This window comes from Pistacia vera, unplaced genomic scaffold (genome assembly GCF_008641045.1).
Source record: "Pistacia vera cultivar Batoury unplaced genomic scaffold, PisVer_v2 Contig131, whole genome shotgun sequence".
NCBI lineage: Eukaryota > Viridiplantae > Streptophyta > Magnoliopsida > Sapindales > Anacardiaceae > Pistacia > Pistacia vera.
Window position 1 is genome coordinate 70,444 of NW_022195369.1, and position 17,435 is coordinate 87,878.

The 17,435-nt window shown below is 34.1% G+C and overlaps 1 pseudogene; it reads left to right on the top strand.

Annotated features, from left to right (window-relative positions):
* The first annotated feature begins 8,729 nt into the window (after positions 1-8,729).
* On the top strand, positions 8,730-9,678 carry LOC116122074 (annotated as a pseudogene).
* The last annotated feature ends 7,757 nt before the right edge of the window (positions 9,679-17,435 follow it).

Genomic DNA, 17,435 nt, shown 5'->3' on the forward strand with positions numbered 1-17,435 from the left:
TCTGCTTTCCTCTTCTCTCCATTCCAGTATCATCCAACTCAATGAAAATGAACTTATTTTCCAGGATTCAAAGATTTCAGCGCCAACCTAACCTTAAGTGGAATTGCAAAATTTGAGAAAGATGGCGCTCTTTGCTTAACAAACGACAGTGAGCTTCAAGTAGGCCAAGCCTTCTACAGCTTGCCAATCCAGTTCAAGAACTCGACAAATGGAGAAGTCTTTTCTTTCTCTTCATCGTTTGCTCTAGGTTGCGTCCTGTGTTTCAAAATTTTGGTGGCAATGGCATGGCCTTCACCATCTCACCAAATAAGGGCTCAATTATAGTAGCTGATTCTTATCTAGGCCTCTTAATCAAACCATAAGGGAATGCCTTCAAATAATTTATTTGCTGTTGAGTTTGATACAGTTCAAAGTCCTGAGGTTACGACATCAACGGCAACACCATGTGGCATCGACATCAACGGCTTGATTTCGAATGTCTCTTCAACTGCAGCCTACTGATGACAGTTCAACGAAACAAAACTTGAGTCTCGAGCTCTCGAGTGGAAAACCAATCCTGGCGGATCGATTACGATGCATCTGAAAATTTGTTAAATGTCACCATCTCTCCACATTTCTTCAAACCAAGATTGCCCTCCTGTCTGTTCACCTAAATCTTTCACCAATCTTCAATGAGTTCAGTATATTGGCTTCTCTGCAACAGGTACTCGTATTAGTTTTCATTATATTTTAGGCTGGAGTTTTAAAATCAATGGACAAGCTGGAGCTCTTAATCTCTCTTTGCTTCCTTCAATTCCGGACAAGAAAATGCAGACAGGTTTGACGATTTGCATTTGAATATCGAATAGTAATGTTATTCTCTACTTAATCAAGAAAATAATAATGCTGAAATTATTGAAAAGTATACACGACTGTAGAAGTGGAACGCTTTATTCGTTTTTTTTGCCTTGCTTTAGGCCCACCAGTGAAATTTCTTTGCTCCGCCCCCGCAACTGCTTGGTTTCCTAAAAAAAAAAAATAAATATATATATAATATATCAATATAATATTACATAGCAATATTAACAAAAAGTATATCTTTTACTGTGTGTTCACTGAAAAACAACAAACCTAAAATCAAATTAACAAGTCCTTAGTAAGGATTTTGTTTGTTTGTTGAGTTTTATTCATCAGACTCTAACCTCGGCTAGTGTTTTTAGTCAAAATACTATGTCTTCAGTTTAGCATGGACTATATTAATATTTCAAACAGAATTTTTTGTGAGAATTATATTATTAATATATTATTATTATTTTGTAAAAAGGATGTTCGTCTGTTGAAATGGAGGGTTATTTCCCATGAATTCCTCAATTCCGGTACTATCCGCTTATAAATGGATTAACTCTCCCTTGTTTTCATTTTAGATTTAGTGTATTGTGTTTGACTATTACTAGCTCCAAGCTAGGTTATTTAGTAGTTCCTAGGAATGAAGACTATTATTATAAATTATATATTATTCAATTTCACATATAATTTGGTACTATAAATCCTCTTGAGATTATTAAACCTCCTTAAATCTTAAAAACTAATTACCAAGTATAAAAAAACCCTGATAAGAAAATTTTCTAAAATAGTAAATTATTGTAGATAGAATTTAACGCTAGGTAAAATAATTTAGTTTGATGAGAACTCAATGAAAAATATTATAATTATATTCAGTATCTTAATACGGACAAACTTAATTGGAAAAAAAAAATGGTCAAAGGAGCAGATGAAGGCAATTTTTATATGTGTAAAAGATTTCACTTTGTGCAGCTCCTGAGTATTGAAATGGACGGGGATTTCACTTGCTATAGTGGTTGGATTAATCGTTATACTCGTCGTGGGTATTTTTTCTTTCATAGATGGAGAACATTTCGACTAGAAGGTTTATATACAACAAATTAACCATATATATATGGAATGAAGAGCAAATAAATAAGTTGTAAGATGGATTGAAATCAAACTTTATTGCTCTTATAAATTAGGTCTTAGCTCACTATGTAATCAAGAGATACAAAGTTTTGTACCTACCACTAGATTCGGTGTTTCAGTCAGCTATCAGAAAAACAAGAACACTGAATGAAACCCAATTGCAAATAATACTACCATAATAGAAGTCAACTAGACAATTCAAACCAATTAAAAACTGACATATATATTTGGTGGTCTGTCTCTGTCAGAGACACAGAGGGCAGAGGGCTGCTTTTGACTCACCTTTTCTATTTCCAAATAAACTTTTTGATAATGGTTAACCTTAGAGTTAGAAATTTTTAGGTGATAACCAAGTAGGTACCAAATATTTGCAGCTATTAATTAATAGCTTTTCTTGTAAAATTCTTCAACGAACCACTACATCAAAGGGTGCTAAAATAAGCACAGCTGTCATATTCCTCCCTATTAATCATAAACTTTTCCTTGTATTATCCTTTGTTTTGACTCAAAAAGTTTATCTCCTAACTACTCTTTTTAGTGTAAGATAATGTTCAAATTTTTTTTTTTAAGTATTTGAGATATCCCGCCATATTAGAGGTCTTTCTAATCCTCATGAGCACATAACACCTTACAAGTTCAATAGACCAAAGTAATTGCACAAATATAATAGGTACATCTATAATTTAACATAATACTTCCTGAATATAGCTAGCCCTAATGGTTAAAGGGTATGTTTAAAAAATTATATAATTATTTAAATATAATTTAGATAGTATTTATTTATTGGATTATAAGATAATTATTATCAAAATTTATATTAATCTAGATTGATTAATCAATGGTTTTGATATTTGATAATTTTATCAAAAATATGAAATGGAAGGATGGGTACCCAATACGGTTCCTATCGAGAACCGGCTCACAGGGTCAGTTTGATACTAAAAATCGAAACCGGGTATTCGGGTAGGAACCAAGATTGAACTATAATTTTATAAACTTTTGGGGGTGTATTATAATTTTGGGGTGTATTTGTTATTTTTGTGAATAATAAGAGATAATCGTAATTTCTGGGTAATGCGAATGGAACCAGAACCTGTGGTTTCAGGTTCTGGTTCCAAGTTTTAGGAACCGGAATCGGTCTATTACGGTTCGGTTCCATAGGATTTGAGCGGACACCCGGATCCACCACCTTGGGAAGCTATGTGCGACGCCTAGAGAGTATAATGCAAATACACTAGGTTGGTATTGAGTATGGCTTAGTTGAATCCCAAAGATAGTGATTGCCAGAAATCTTGCCCAAGTGGGAGGTTTCGATTGTCTCAAGAAGCGATCTTTGGCCTCTAAACCGGAATTCATTATAGGTTTTAATCAGTTTTTCTAACATTTAATCATTCTTTTTATTCCTTTTTGGATTCAAAGAAAAGAGAGAATATGAAAGGAAATAACTAAGGAATGAAAAACCCAGTGAACACAAAACATTTCTAAACACTTATATTATTCAAACGTTTTATGAACTTGCAGATAATTAAATGTTGAAATGAATCACAATTTGGATTACATCATTCAAATTTTATTATCCACCTAGCTGCGTAACAAACAAGATAGCCCTCTGGCAAAACGCCAAGTTATGGGCTGCAGATGATGGTGGAAGCATACTTCTTTGCTGTCTTTTAGTCGAATTGCTCTCTTCTGTGAGAAACTTTAAGCGAAGTAGACAATTTGAAAAGCTTTTAAACGAGAGTGGTGACTAAAAGTTGAAGTATGAGAGGAAGTGTGTTGATCTTTGAAGTTGTAGTGGTGATGTTGTGTGTTTCAGAATTGGTGATCAGATTCCGACTGATGTGTTATTCTTGAATAGGAACTCCTTGCAGGTGGATGAATCTAGCTGAATGATGAAATTGACCATGTTGGATAAGCTGAGACTCCATATGGGCTGAGTCACAACAATGTGCACAAAATAAATAGGCACTGTCAGTTTATTGGGTGAACTGAGAGTAACTTACTGAGTTCGGTGAAGAAAAAATTGATGATTCTAATACCTTTGACTGACCATATATAGCATCTAAAATCAATTGGTCACAGCCAATTTAATCTTCTGGTATAGGATGTTAGGTTGTTGTGGCAATCTACAGGTAATCCAACTTTCAAGGCAACGCTTATGGAGCATCATTCTCTTCTTGTTGTGTTCATGCCTGCACGAGTGACCAGCATAGAAACATAACTTCTGTCACCATCTGCGCCAGAAAGCAAGAAAAGGCTTCTTGTTGTCGCTCTCAACATGGTCACTTTCACGGTGATATGCCAAACTGCTGATTCTCGAAACAAGCCATTATCTTCAATTCTCAAACACACAACATCACCCACAACTTCAAAGATCAACACGCTTCGGCGCCTGCCATCTCTCGAGACTTCAACTTTTATGTCACCACTCTCGTTTAAAAGCTTTTCAAATTGCTATTTTGCTTTAAGCTACTCACGCAGAAACACCGACGACTAGAAAGGCAACAAAAATTGCTTCCACCGAAGGCCTGTCAAAGACTCTTAATGGAAGGTGAAATATATCAGTAGCGAGGAAGAGAAAAAGGTCTAGATAAATGAACAAAAATATAGAAATCAATCTTCTAGTGCGGCAAAGAAGACTCTTTCTGGGATGAAACTAAATGAAGAAACGCTAAGAAAATAATGGGGGGAGCTACCATTTATATATATATAATATATATATATATAATATCATAAAGCAAATTTGAAAACGCCTTTTTGTATTTACTCGGCATACCAAAAAACACTAAAAACACGAGTACTCGATTGGGTATCAATGTTTTTTAGCACATGGAATTCAGGCAGTTTAAATTTTGGAATCTAATTGACCCAAAAATGGAGTCTGCACATCTAACTTCCAATTCACGGCGGGGACCATGAACAATAACAAAGGTTACAAAAGCTAAAAGCCAAAAAGTTTTACCCACACGTAATCTGCACATGGCCAATCTGGGGAGTTTCTGCAATCCTCGCTGTACAAATGGAGCCGCAACCTTTGACCAATATGCAGCCATCCGACATTATCAATAAAGTGCACGGTATTAGTTGGAGTCACGTTGGTAAAGTTAAGTTTATATTTAGGTGGTGTTTGGGTGGAGCTTATACACGATTATTTGAATAATGTCATCTTATATTATTTGATTATTATGTTTGATTGTCAAGTAATATAAGATATCGATAATCTTTAAATTCAATAGTGGTTACTACTGATAATATCAGAGGTAATCTGATTACTTCTATTTTCTTAGATATTCTGAGATTACCATAGTCATCTTTTTTTTATATAATTTATCTCTTATTAATAAAAAATTTGGATAATAATACCCCTATTTTAAAACAAATTTACATTAATATCCTATTTCAATTTTACTCTTGTTTAATTAAAATTTTAGACAATAATACCCTTATATTTAAAATAATTTACAAATCACCACTGCCACCAAGCTACCATCGCCGACAGCGGGCCAACCACCATGGACTGTTGCCGAAAAATCACTGGAATCCCTAAAAAAGAACGAGATTCGGTGGGAGACTCTGGGAGGCTTCGATATGGCCGTTTCCGGCCATATAGGTGGCTAGCCCGATATTGCCGTTTTTGGCCATCAATATGGCCGTTTCGGAGCCTCTTGGTCACGGTGAGGTACTCACAAAGGCTTTTGGAGACTTTCGACGGTGGTTTGCGGTGGCGGCAGGCGGCGACAGGAGGTGGGGGTGATTTCGTCATAAATTAAAGTTTTACATAAGCGGGGGTGTTTTAGCTAATCTAAAATATTGGGGGTTAAAAAAAATTATTCAAAAATTAATAATAAAAATAATATTATATTAATATTTAAAAGGGGGACAATTTAGTAATTTAAATAACATACCCACCAACTAACCAAACACATTTTCTTAAAGATTCCCAATAATCTTCCAAGGTAATCTATCTTTCCAGTAATCCAACATTCCCAGCAATCTAACATTCCTGAACCAAACGCCCCCTTAGGGTATCTTTACTGAAAATGATATATTAATGGAAATATAAATTATCTTAAAAATTATTAGGAATGTTTAAGAGAATGTGTTTGGTTGATTTGAATAAATTAGTAGGTATGTTATATTAATATGTTAAATTAGTGAGTACGTTATATTAATATATTTGGTTGAGAGAAATAAATTGGTACTTATGTTATATAATTTATTAAATTGTCTTCCTTTTTAAATATTAATATAATATTATTTTTATGAGTAATACTACGTTCACAACTTAATATCACAATACCTAATGGCTAGTTCGCAAAATGGGTCTCGTCTGCTTGTATGGGTCCCACTTGCCCATTTGCGAGCTAATTAATGACGAGCTACCACGTTGAGAGTTGTGAGAGAAGGTTGTGAGATTGGGTTATGGACTTAGCATTATTGTATTTTTATTATGTTACCTTGAAGATAGATCTAGCAGTCGCTAACAGCCAAAAACCTAGAAACGGCTAGATTGGTGCACGACCAACCAAATCCAGTCGATCGGCTGCTGGCAATGATGGCCAAATTTAGCCACCACCCTTGGGTAATTTTTTTAAAGTCCAGGGGTATTTATATCCTAAAATTTTTGCATATAAGGATGAAAGAGTTTATTAATATTTTTGTAAATTGTTTTTAAAACAAGAGTATTATTGTCCAAAAAAATTTTAAAGTTAAGGGTAAAATTGTAACAAAATAAGATTACCAAGTAACCTTAAAATACTTAAGAAAATGAGGATTACCAATAGTAATTACTACTAGTTTTAGAAGATTACCAGAATCATATATTACTTGACAACCAAATGTGGTAATCAAGTAATATAAGATGACATTAACTCAATAATCCTATATAACTCTCAACCAAACATACCCTTAAATGTTTGAATTTGATGGAGAAAATGGTATAAAATAAGAAATGCAAATCGGTGGATCAATTGGAACTTAATAGTGAATCAGCTCGAATCCCCAATAAAATTGAGGGTCCAAGGAAAAATGGATTACAAATTTAAAATGGATTACAAATTTGAATTTTAAAGATTATAATAAGGGTAAATTTATAAATTTAAAATGTATTGAAGGGATAAATGTGTTACATAAATTATTTAATTTTGACACTTGAATTTCTTGATCCAAGGAAGGTAACTAAAGATGTTGACAAACTGGAGGAAAATTAGCCAAAATTTCCCGTACGGAAAAAACTCAGACGGGCCTGACTTATAGGTTAACTAAAACTCAAAACTCATGATATTTAAAGTTTGAGTCTCTTAAAGATAAAAAAGTAAAAATAGAATCTAAGGTAATCTTTTAAGTTCAAGTTTTCACGGTTATTAATAAGAGTGACCACTAGAGCTCGTATCTGGCCGATAATTTCAAGATCTTGGGAAATTAGTTGAGGTATACGTAACCTGACCTAAACACCCGATCATAAAAATAAAAATAAAAAAAATATGATACATTTATTTTTTACTAGCAAACCAGTCCTTGAAACTACCAGATGTTATATAAGTAGGTTGATTGACAAAGAATAAAAATGCCCTTAAAAACTTCTGAGTCAAAACAAATTATCCTTAAAAAGATTTTGAAATAATAATAAAAAAAGAAATTGTTGAATTTAAAAGAACATTACCTTCTCAAAAATTTGGCCATGCCAGAACGAAAATATGAAAATATCCAAAGAAAATTGTCCATCATTTTCACCCGTAAACCAACTTTCCTCTTCATCAATTCATCTTAAAATTAAAAAAAAAAAAAATCAGTGAGATGGACAAAATAAAAAACACCATCAGCACAACCCCGTTTAATCTCTAGTAATCCATGTTAAAAACAAAATAATTCCAAGCCCGACAGAAGAAACTCAAAATAAAAAATAACAATTCCAAACAATTTCAGGTGAGAAATAGATGAGAAGAGGAACTTGTACCCAAGAACAGGCTGGATTGACAAGAACGAAAATCTTAAACTAGACGAGAGAGAGGACTTTTGAATCCTGGCTTCGTTCAGAATTTTTAATAAATTATTTTTATATTTTATTGAAAAGTCAAATATGCCATTCATCTGTTAGTTTCATATTAACGTCAGTGAGTCAGGAGGATGATTTTGATAGTAAATAAATATGTCCTGAATGTTAATAAACCCAAACCATAGGGATAAAATGTAATTAACCCTAAAGTTCTTTTGTCTTTCCCCATTGATTCAACTTTTAACTAAACCATTTAAAGTATGGTAACCACCCGTCTGCCTTTCTCTTTAACTACTTTCATCCCCACGTAAAGACATTCTCAACTGACCCAATTACTTCTACCCACAGGAGATTTCTGTAGGAAATTAGTGTTATAAATCTCAATTCTATCATTAAAGTCAATATCATAAAATATAAATAAAAAATAAAAATAGAAAGAGGGTATTTTTCTCTTTCCCACTTTTTTGTTTCCTTATTCTCTTTTGCAGTGTGTGGCAGAGTTAATAATTTGTATAATTCAAGTGCTGTAAAAATGCTCTCTCTATGCTGCACCTCCTGGCACTACAAATCCACACCCCACCCTTCACTTGTCCCTCATGTTCAATCTCCTCTTCCTCTCCTCCCTATTTTCTCTCAACAACACACCACCAATCTTTTTATCACTATCCGAAAGCCCAAATCCTCTGTTTTTCCTCTGCCTCCATACATCCTTTATCGCGGAATTTTAGTGATCTTTGTGTCTTTTTGTTACTGAAATTTTTGTTAACATAAACCCATCCTTATGGCAACAATTGTGTGCCAAGGTTTGCAGTCATGTCTAGAGTCTCAACTTGAGCCAAGAACGCTAAGGCTCAGATTATGTTCACCAAAACGCCCCCTCTCTCTCTACCCCTTGAATTAACCTTTAAATCCTGTTTCATAGATTCCAACAACAAACAACTTGAAGAGAAATACCATTCTCAAGAAATGGCAAAAAATCTGACAGTATCTCTTCTGCTGCTGATTCGGGCTTCCTTCAAACTATCTCCAATGGCTCCCAATTAGGAAGAGAGAACCAGAGGAAAGCAAGCATCTTCAAATAACGATAACAACTACCTACCACCACAAGCATATTTGTTTCGAAACAAGAGATTTATAGAGGACAAAAAGTGTTATAAATTAAACTATTTTTATTATAGAGAGAGAGAGATCCAAATTAAAGCTTTAGGATGTAGCCACCCAAAAAGACTCCCAATTTAACAATCCTTTGTTGTTCTCAGATTAACCTTCTTTGCACCTACCAGCCCTTTGAAACTTTTCCATTCCCATTCATATCCTCTTCCATTTATGCATCATCTTCATGTTCTTCAAGATCTAATAGAAACTCTTCAAGTCAGACCCCACCGCGAATATGGGCGGCTAATTATCAAAGCTACAAAGGCACCGCCTACACGCTCTCTCTTTCAAGTTGAAAGAAGCCATGGCCGCCTTCGACTATCATTTTATACACCATTTTATCAAGACTCTGAAGAGTGCTACCAAGAAGAAGAGATCGAAAATGAGTACTTGGATGAAGAGGTAGAAGAAAGGGAATTAGATCTTGAAGAACATGAAGATGATGCATACAGGTAAGAGGATATGAATGGAAATGTAAAAGTTTCAAAGGCCTGGTAGGTAGGTGCAAGGAAGGTGAATCTGAGAACAACAAAGGATTGTTAAATTGGGAGTCTTTTTGGGTGGTTACATCCTAAGGCTTTAATTTGGATCTCTCTCTCTATAATAAAAATATTTTAATTTATAACACTAATTTCCTACAGAAATTGGGTCAGTTGAGAATGTCTTTACATGGGGATGAATGTAGTTAAAGAGAAAGAAAGACATGGGGCTGTTTTTCCTTTTTTTTTTTTTTTTTGACTTTGTTAGCTTCGCCATAATTTACACTATACATTATCTTTTACTATCTTCTCCAATTGCATTAATAGATACAACTAATAAATGGGCTGCTAATATTGGACTCACTTATAAAACTTTATTGGGCTTACAACTCTTTTATATCTTGTTTAGTAATTTTAATAAGTGATAAGTTTGTAATTAAATTTTTTATAATAATTGGGCTCTAAAAAGATAAAACATGGGATACCAACTAACCAATAGCATCACTCTTTAAAATAATACATATGAAAATATTTCCTTAATAATATATTTTAACCACTTATTAATTTAGAATTCATCGATCTTGAATATATTTGTTCGTATATAGTCACTACAAGAGTTTCATTCAAATTTCAAGATATATTATTCTATAATTTCTTATTTATTTTTTCATTTTTTTATATATTATTTAAATTGATATTTCATTCTTTATTTTATCGTATCTTCATTGATTATAGTTTAGATTGTAATTAATTTTTTTTAACTTAGATGTTTACGAGAATATATATAATTAATAATTATTATTTAAATAAATAAGAAATAGTTTTATGCCAACATAGTGTGTTCCTCATTGAATGATCACGAAGTGTAATCAAACGTGTATCTCATACAAAACATCCCAGTTTCTCTAATTTTAAGTGACAAATTGGTTAATTTTTTTATCAATTAAAAGATAAATAAATAAAGGTTTTGATCAAAATGATCATATTGAGGGTTTTTGGTGACATGTGCTTTTTGAAAGCAATTCTCATTCCTTGCTTCTCTCTCTCTCTCTCTCTCTCTCTCTCTCTCTCTCTCTCTCTCTCTCTCTCTATATATATATATATATATAATATGATAATGTATAAATTCTAAAATTTTTAATGTATAAATAAAATATTATTGATTTCATATATTACAAAATCAAAGTTAAGGAGTAGTCATTTGCATGTTAAAATTTTAAGGCCCCCATAGAGAATTTATTGAGTATATAAGAATTTTTATAGATCTAAGTCTTGAATGAAATGTCATTGTTTATTGAAAAAATAGGTTGTGAAAGTATATGCATTTGAAGCAATTCTGTTTTATTTATTTCCTCGCAATTCAATAAGTAATCAAATTAGGTGTGGAAAATGATATACAAAAGCTTTCTAGAATAGTAGAATTCATATTTTACAAACTAGGTAAGAGTATGGGATTGGGTGCTGTTTTTATAAAGAAAAAGTTACTTTTAAATCCAATTATAATAACAACAGAAATTTTAAAAGATTATTTATTAAATGAAAAAGACATTAAAACAAAAGGAACTTAAGTATTTGATCCTCAAATTTAAGTGGCTTATACATCGAAACTTTAAGCAGGCACTAAGTATACTTATTCTAGAAATTACTTGAAGCTGAAGAATGATAAAAAGGAAAAGGATAAGAAATTAAGATTACTAAAAAGGAAAAAAGAAGATATTATGGTAAATTTCATTTTTATTATATGCTGTATACTATAAGAGTACGTATGAAATAAAAGGAAGAATAAGTTCAATAGCGAACACTGATCAACCCAGAAACTACAAAGAACTTTCTTAATATCTTGCTGAGAAAGTTATGAGGTGCATGCACATCAAATGTACTATTTAAAGCATATTATATTAGTGAAGCATACTATGAATAGATGTAGAAAATTTGCATTTGATCAACATATATGGAAGTAGACCAAGACCTTGCGAAAAATTAGTTTATTTCAAGGTACATAAAAATAAGCATAGGAGCAATTCCTTTTAAGAAAGACAGGAAACTAGATTTGGAAGAATTGCATAAAAAACTCATTGAAGACTTGACAAAGGACAAAAGTATTGAAAATCATGGTATCGTTGACTCTCTCGTTTGTATTAAAGATTTGTTTTCCTGTGATCTGTCATTGCCTAGCCAATTTTTTCTCCCGCGACATTTCTACTGGATACCCCCAAGCTTTGAGAAGTGACACCCACACCCCTGCAATCTCCCATGGCCGCTTCAAGTTCACCTGCTACTACCGTGATCACCCCAGTCACCGATTCTGGCACCCTCCTCCCCGTCCAAACAGCATCTTCAATCATTTAGTCATCAATCCCACCACCGTTCTCATTTCTTTCCACAGGCGGCTTCTTTTTCTCGTCATTGGGCTTCTTGTCACCCACGATGCCAGTCTTGCCTCCCTAAGGTTTCTCTTTAGCCATTGACTTTTTGTTCAGTTAAAAATAACTTTAATTCTTTCGCAAGTACACGAGTCGCTATTACAGTAAAGTGCATAAGTAATGGTTGATCCCACAGATAGTAGAGCTATCAATTAATATAATATTGTGCAAAAACAATTGAAATAATGAAATCAAATGAGATAATTAAAAAAAAAAAAAAAAAAAAAAAACCAACAACTTAATAAAATCTAAATTAACTGAAATTCAAGTAAGAATAACAAAAATACTAAAAATAACAATTAAGATAAAAAACGAGATCTAAACAAATGCCCAAACAATGACAAATGGTCTAATGTATCCAATTCCACCATAATTATCCTACTTTATGCTATTAATCTAACCGATGTTTCTCGATCCATCTTAGGGTTGATACTTACCAAGGTAAGCTCATGTCGTGGCCAACTGAATCAACCTAGTGTTTTCATCATCCAAACTAGCTAGTGGTGTGTAGCCTAGTCTAAATAACAAAAACCCATTATGCACAAAAGTACCAAAAACGAATACAAACCAACTTACACCTGTCGAGGGCATTGCATAGACATAAATCAATTGTTCACTAGAGCAATTTGAGATTAGCTAGTAGCGTATAGCCTAACTCCAACTCATATAGTCAATCAATCAACTATTGAACACGATCAAAGATCAAGAGATATTCAAGGTTAGCTACTAGCGTGTAGCCTAACCTTGACTCATACAACCATTCAACCATAAATCAAGGGCAATCATGCAATAATAATGATTAATCTACTCAATAAACATAAATGAACAAAACTAATATATCATTGGATCAATAAAACATTTGATTAAACAATAAACATAAAGTAGTCTAATTAGATTACATTAGATACACTAGGAAAGAGTCTAGCTACTAATAATAAAAAGGAAACAAACCTTGATCTCACCCATTAACATTTGGATTTGAAATCCACTCCAGATGATCAAGATTTATCCTTAAATAATCAATCACTCCTTCCCAAAGTTACAAAATGTGTTTTGAAAACCTAAAACTATAAAAAAATCGGACTAAAGTTGTTTTTATATAGTTTTTAGGGAAAAATGGCAAACTTGTAAATATTGGTTGCCAAAAATACGGTTGGAAATATGGAGTTTTTCTAAATATCACGATTTGCACCGTAGCGCAGTTGAATTGCGTCGCGGCACTGCTCTAGGCAATTTTTGCTTCAACAAAAAACCTATCACGCTGCGACATGGTTAAATTGAGCTGCACCGTAGTTTGAATTTTGCCGACGTTGAGCTGTGATGCCTTGATTTATGTGCTGGGGTGCAATCTGAGTTGCACCATCTTCACGTCGTGGCTCAGAAAAGTGTGTTGCAACGCAATTTTGAAATTTCACTCTTTTTCCGCTTTCCTTGATTTATCCTCACTCGACGGGTCCAAATGCCCGAACACCAACACAAGCATGAATAATCCATCTTTTTGCACATGAATACCTGAAGCGCAATAAAATCTGTGATTCTGGAAGATAACAAAACCAGTAAGGAAACTCATCTTAAATAATGCGTTAAACCTTGAATTCTTTACAATTTCACCCCCAAATCACAAAATAAATCCGCAATTTCATCACTCAACACTTCTTGAAGCCGCTTGTTTCATCTCAGGTAATGCTTCCTTTTGCGATTGGTTCTCTTCCCTCATCACTACTGTTGTCACAAACATCTCTACCCACCTCTGTTAACATTGGCAGCTACTTCTCGTCCCTCATGGTGCGTGACACGTTTCACGCCTAGAAGTCTCAGATTCTTGATGTCCTCGCCATTCATGACCTGCAGTCATTGATTATTGGCAATGCGCATCCTCCAACACCCTTTCTTCTAGACAATATTGCTAACCCGACTCACTATCATTGGTTAAGGGTTGATCGCTTGGTCCTTGATTAAATCAAGTCCACTGTTTCACCTTCTATTGTTCAATCCTTGCTATTACCATGCACCACTGCTACTGAAGCACAGGCCCTTCTTGACTGCTAACTGAATCCTCTCTTTGGCATTCACCTATGGTCTATTCGTGAGAGGTTGCGTACACTCCAGAAGACTGTCGATCAGATGATGGTTGATTATCTCATTGAAGCCAAGTTCGTGTCTAACTCCCTTGTCGTAGTTGGCTCCCCAATTCCAAATTCTAACTTAGTTGAGTACGTTGTGGATGGATTGGGTTCTGAGTATCAAGGATTCATCAACTCTCTGTATTTGTAGACCTCTTCCACATTTGATAACTTGAATGATCTCCTAGTTTAGGAAGAACGCCTTCAACAGAAGCACTTGAGTTTGTCCACTCAAGTTGTAGGTTGCTGCTCACAACTCATCACAATCATTCGGGTCCTCTGGCTCTTCTTCCAACAAGCGTAACTCCCGATCCCACAATTGTGGTAATCATAGGCGTGGCTGTGGTGCTCAGTCCTCCCTTCGACAGCCACTCCCGCCCTCGTTTATTTGTCCATTAGTGACTTTATTAGAAGAATAATATTGTGCTATACTGTACGACCACTAAATGACTACTGCTATGTATTATCACCTATTTTAATTTATTAATTGGTGTCAATTTATTTTTTATTTTACATTTTATGCATCTAGGCCAAACAACTTACGTATACCCAAGGTTTGCCGAAACGACAAGTTGGTACCCAAAAGGTTTTGAAACGACAAACAGGTACCTTCCGTCATGTGCCGTTAGTGATTTCTGTTTGTTAACAGTGAAAAGACTAAAATGCCCTTGAAGTTTGATATTTTAGTTTTTTAAAAATTTCTAAAAAACCCCCTAGGTTTGCTAATTTAACTAAACACCCCCATATATAAAAGTTTGTTAAATGACAAAAACACCCCCACCACCTGCGGCCAGATTTCGGCCACCACCTCCAGAATCTGGCCGAAAATTGCGTTACGACATAGACCCCATCGGATCGGTGTCATAACGCGTCGATCTGGCCTTTTATGGCCAGATCCGTGGCTGATCTGGCCGGAAAAGGCCAGATCTGGCCATCGACGCCGCAGATGGAGTTTTGCAGCCACGATGGCCAGATCTAGACGCAGATCTGGCCTTTTTCGGCTAGTTCAGCCATGGATCTGGCCAGAAAAAGGCCAAATCTGGCCGTCAACGCCGCAAAACTCCATCTGCTGCCTCGACGGCCAGATCGACACGTTACGACACATATCCAACGGGTTTGTGTCGTAACGCAATTTTTGGCTAGATTCTGACGGTGGTGGCCGGAATCTGGCCGCAGGTGGTGGGGGTGTTTTTATCATTTAATAAACTTTTTATATATGAGGGTGTTTAGTTAAATTAGCAAACCTAGGGGGCTTTTTAGATATTTTTAAATTTATAAAAAACTAAAATATCATCTTTTCACTATGAACAAACAGAAATCACTAACCGCACATGACGGAAGGTACCTGTTTGTCGTTTCAAACCTTTTGGGTACCAACTTGTCATTTCGGTAAACCTTGGGTATACGTAAGTCATTCGGCCTATGCATCTATCAGGTTATTTATGTATATAATTAATCTTATACACGAATTTGTGTGTGTTTGTGTGTGTGTGAAATGTCATATAATTCATGGAAACACTAGGTATTTTATATTGAAAAATATGTTATACTTGCAATTAAAGCTTGATGTCTTTCCTCGAAACTCAATGAGTAATCAGATTAGTCGTGGAAGATGATATGGAACAATATTCATATTTTAAAAATTAGGTAAGAGGTGGCTATTTACAACAAATCTTAACTCTGACACAATATTTTTACACAGAGATAAGTGAATTAAGAATGAATTACCCATATTTGCCTTACGTAAACAAGTAAATTATCCGTTTTACCCTTACATAGGTTAACATGTATTAGAATATGGGGTTCTTTCTTAATAGTTTATATTGCAAGATATGGATCCTAGACCCAAACCCCAGGGGATAAATGAAATTATCTTCATCTAATTATTTTAATGTGTTATATAATTTAATATATCTAGAATAACAACCGTCGCTCTTTTTCCCCTTGTCACTTAAGCCAGCCTTGGAATTAATATATAAAGCTGAATACCCATGCGGTTTGTTCGCCATGTGACACATTTTAGAACTCATAAAATTGTTCTATTTTGATACATAAGATTTGTGGTTATCATGTGATTGAATTTTATTGGTGATGATGTAAAGAGAGATTAATTGTTATATTGGTATTCCAAATCCAAAGGTAAAAACATACATATTTAAGTGACATGTAGGACAATTTTATCTTTTTTTTTTTTAGCTCTAAAATTACTTTATTTTGGAGCTTTAGAAGGGCTCTCTTTTGCCACATTGGATGTGTGGTTTATTAATTAATAAACCATGATTCATGACCAATAATGATGTCAAAGAGCTGAGTCATTGTGCTGAAATCAGCCCTCGACAACAAAATCTTTTCAAGAGAAAAGTTCAATAACGTTTCCCCATACTATAAAATTTCAGTCTTGGTTTATAAATTTTTTTTCAATTCAGCCAACTGTTTTAATTATTCTTAGTTGGAAAATAAAACGACTTATACTGAACTATGCTGGTCAGCTTGTGTCTCTAACGATTTGGTGTTTCCTTGTTTTTTCTGGGAGATTTCCTCAAAGACAAGTCGTTGAATAATGGGATTAGGGCAAATTGATTAACTATAAAAAGTAAAGTGTGTGTGTTAATTAATTAATTAATTGATTTTTCCTTTGAAAAAAAACACACAGCAGCCACTCCAATACACTCCCACAGCAGCAACATTCTTGGCCTAAAAATCAATTTCAATTGATTTGCTTTCTTCTTAATCTTGAAGCCAAAGAGGATCTAGCAAATCTCTCTTTGGTTCTTTTTGAGATTGTCTTCGTGTGGACTACGCAGGTTCGATCCTACACTTGGATCGGTAGCAAAACATTCGTCGACAAATTTGGAGGAGCCTCCAATATGCGTTTGTTTTCTTTAAAGTCAGATTTATTTTTCTTGCAGATTTTTATTTAATATGAATTGTAAAATTATACCTTGATGTTGGCTCATGTAAACGATCTCTATATTATATTTGTTTTGTTTCCGCTGCGTATATTGGACCGTTTACTAACAAGTATAATCCTAGGATTATCAAATACCGGCACAAAATAAGACTAAAGAAAAACAACAAAACAAAAACAAAATGAGGAAGGTAGCAGAAAATTTAAAATCAAAATCAAACACAAAAGAGATGCCTAGAATTGATTGCAAATGCAAGTCTAAAAAATTGTTGAAACATTATTACACGAAAATGCTTAACACTCCAAGAAGTTATAAATTGAGTGACTATCTTTTTCTATCGGTCCCCTAAGTAGGTAATCCCCACTTCAATCCATGATAAGAGCTTGAAAATACACATT